We start from the raw sequence: 3720 nt of genomic DNA, 5'->3' as shown, positions 1-3720 counted from the left end.
AATGGAAAACATTGCGGATATGTCCATGGGAGCATACAAGAAGCACATAAGAGACGATTCTTGTCCTAGTTTAGTACAACCTACAATTCCCACCATTGCAACATTCGAGCTAAAGGGGCACATTCTTACTACACTTACGGATGTACCATTTTCTGGGAAGGATCATGAGGTTGTTTATAAGCATTTAGATGAATTCAATGACATTGCGGACTATTTCAATGTCCCAAATGTTCCAAGAGAGACTGTGTTGTTAGGGATGCTACCCGTTACTTTTAAGGGTGCTGGTGTAATTACTACTTGGGCACAAATGTGTGAGCAATTATTGGAGCAATTCTTCCCACCATCAAAAATATCTAAATTCAAGAAGGCAATAGCCAACTTTGAGCAACAACTACGTGAGTCACTTTATGAGGCATGGGAGCATTATAAACGGTTACTAATAAATTTCCCTCAAAATGACCTTAACATATTAGAAGTGGTGTCTATCTTTTATGATGGGGTGAATTTCATGACAAGGAAACTCCTTGATTCTAACGGAACACTTACTAACAAAAGCTGGGTGAAGTAAGGTTGTTGATTGAATAGTTTCCAAAGCGTTCTTGTGAATACCATAATCCAAGACATGATGGAGCTAAAAGAATTAGGGGACGAAATTCTGAAGACATGGATGATGTACTATCTATGCTCGATACCTTGGATAAAATAATGACCAAGATGGACCAATCAATTCATGCAATTAGAGTTGGTTGTGAAAGGTGCAATGTTCCACACGTAACAAAAGAATGCCACTTGAATGAATGTGGAAATAAAAAGATGCTAGTTTGCTACTCAAGTGGGGAAAAGTATGATGAAAATTGGAGGAAAACAAAATGGGAGTGGTTACCATATGATGAATACACGAAGAAGATGGAAGAGAAGTATAGGCAGATTGACCAAGGCTTCTACTAAAAAGAACAACCACCTCTCAAGAAAAACGTTGATCTTGAATCTATGTTACATATATTTATGGAGACTTCCGAGAAAAGGCACAACGAAATGGATGCAGTGATAAGGTAACATCAGAATATCATGAAGGAACAGCAAGCCTTGCTAAGAAATCACCAACCATCAATCCACAATATTGAAGTCCAACTAGGTCAACTAACTACTCTAGTACAAGATAAATTATCTCTAAAAATCCTAAAGAAAATTCTTCAAGCACATGTCATGATAATAGAAACTAAAGAGGATACTTTTTCTGAGTTCCTTGAAGCACTAGAAGTTTACCCATCTCAGTCTGAACCTAAGCCAAAGAAGACCAACCTCAAAGAAAATAAACTGCACCAAACTCGCAATAGAATGAAAAGTTTGGACCTCTGGTGCTAGTCCAAACTTTTTTGGACCAAAGTGGCAATTTTCAGCTAACCATAGGGACCATTAGTGCAGTTTTGTCAAAAATAATTAGTTTTGCTTGAGGGCAAGCAAAGGATAAGTGTGGGGTATTCTGGTATTGCCATATTTATACATACTTTTAGGCAATATTTGAATACATTGTTATACATATTTTGGTTATTTGCATGGAATAATTGTATTTATAAGATTAAATTGTATTTTCCAGCCAAAATAAGTCAATTTGAAGAATAAGGACTAAAAGTGGAAAAAGAAGAAACTTTGGAGGCTTGAAAGATTAAAGAGAAGAAAACCCACGAAAAAAGTTATATCCATGTCATGGATAGCTTTGACACGAAGCGGAAAGGAAAATTCTGGAAGATAAGTTTGCACAAAGTCAAAATCCTTGCCCGATAAGGATTCATCTTAGTCCACGACGTGGAATGTAATTTCATGACAAGTATATATATATATATATATATATATATATATATATATATATATATATGTATATATATATATATATATATATATATATATATATATATATATATATATATATAACTTTGGGGTGGGGTTTTTTTGGAGAAATGGAGTTCAAAAGTCATTTTTCAGAGGATTACAAGTCAGAAAACCCATAATTTCAGCCAATGAAGAAGAAGGAGATCATAATCTATTCTCTACTTGGTACATTACTATGTGTTTAACTATGAAGTTTACTAGTATGATTACTTTGATGAGTAGCTTAATCTAGCTGCTTCTGTTAGCTAGACGAAGTTGGAACTTATGATTTGTTTATATTAATTTAGACTTTTCTAGTTGGTTAATGTCTTATCTTTGATTAATTATACCTAGCTTTCTTAACTTGATACTTGATTGCTTTAATTCGTATTTTATTTAATTTAGTGACCATTAATCTGCATGAATTTAACTACCTAGTAATTTAGTAAACATTATATTATTAGAGCTAAGATCAAACCAATCTTAGATAACCAATTGAAATATTGAATTTAGTTGCGTTAGAGACCTCATATTGTGACAACAATTGTATTGTTAAATCACTCTTACATAGCTCCAATCCTATCTATTAATTGATTGTGTGTTCAATTATGTGTGACCATGCATAGCTCTACATGAATTAATTGAATATTGGTAAATTTGGAGTTGAATTGCTAATAACATTTTAATTGGCAACCAATAGGAATTGTCATAATTAATATTTAAACCATTGAGGGAAAGTGGATTCGAGCTAACATAAGTATTTTGATAATTTCATTGAATAGTTGTTGATAAATTAAGTTCATCTAAACTTGCAAAAATTAGAAAAAAAACCCCATTTTACTTTTGTTAGAATTTTAGATTAATTTAATAGTAAGTAGGTTAAATAACTGATTATGTTCCCTGTGTTCATACCCGACTTTCGTGTTATACTATTTGCGAGGGTTACATTGCCCTGAGTCGAATAGCTAGTAGGAGAGTAGGTAATATTAGGTGTAGCTATTTGTACGCATCATCACCTTGTTAAAAGGGTCATTAGCCTCCCTCTACCTCCGTTATCATTCCTCTTGAGCATAGAAAACCCTAATCGTATGTAACACCAGATAAATAGGTCAATAACAATCACATGTAATTATACCAATCATGTAAAGTGATTTTGTTAAACTAGTAATGTAATAAACACAATATGTATTTCATGATAATTCTAATATAAATATGAACTTTCATACATACTTTATGGTATAAATCAAAGTATACGTCCATACGATTCCAAAAATATAGAGAACATCTAAATCTGACTTTGCATGAAGAAGTTGTGATAAACCGAACACTATAAAATCTCTATAACACAAGGAATTTAAAATAGGCTTTGAATTAGCTATTGGAGTCTAAAAGAGAGTTGTAGTGCTCGTAAATACCTACGCGTGGATATAAAGAATGTCAAAAACGGAGTTCATATGCAAAAGCTATGGCCTTCCGAAGATGCAGCTGTCAGAACCCTAATTTGACTGACGACGTGAGCATCAAAAATTCACGACGTGAGGAATCAACAGACACTAATCGGAGCTAGAAAACACGCGTTAACACTATGGATGACTCATGGAAGTTCACGGCGTGAACCTATCATGTTCATGACGTGAATGGCCCCAGAACACCCTATAAATAGAGATCAAATCTCATTCAATCCTTACACCTTCTCCTTTCATTCTCTCTCGTTTCCGAAGGACGTTTTCCCTTCTCGAGCTTTACAACGACGAGCCTATGACCGTTTAGATTCTATAATCACGCTAGTAAGGTTTGTTTCACGGCCCCACTTTCTAATATTTTTGGGGGAAAACACATGCTAAATATTGA

At 34.0% G+C, this 3720-nt stretch overlaps 1 non-coding gene across 1 annotated transcript; it reads right to left on the bottom strand.

The window, feature by feature from the left end:
• Positions 1-355: 355 nt before the first annotated feature.
• LOC145090902 (small nucleolar RNA R71) lies at positions 356-462 on the bottom strand. Its single transcript, XR_013701825.1, has one exon. It is a non-coding gene; the product is annotated as a small nucleolar RNA R71 (small nucleolar RNA).
• Between the last annotated feature and the right edge of the window lie 3258 nt (positions 463-3720).

This window comes from Lactuca serriola, chromosome 2, assembly GCF_051521515.1.
Source record: "Lactuca serriola cultivar US96UC23 chromosome 2, Lser_US96UC23_V15, whole genome shotgun sequence".
In the NCBI taxonomy this organism is placed as follows: domain Eukaryota; kingdom Viridiplantae; phylum Streptophyta; class Magnoliopsida; order Asterales; family Asteraceae; genus Lactuca; species Lactuca serriola.
This window is presented reverse-complemented; position numbering and strand designations above follow the sequence as displayed.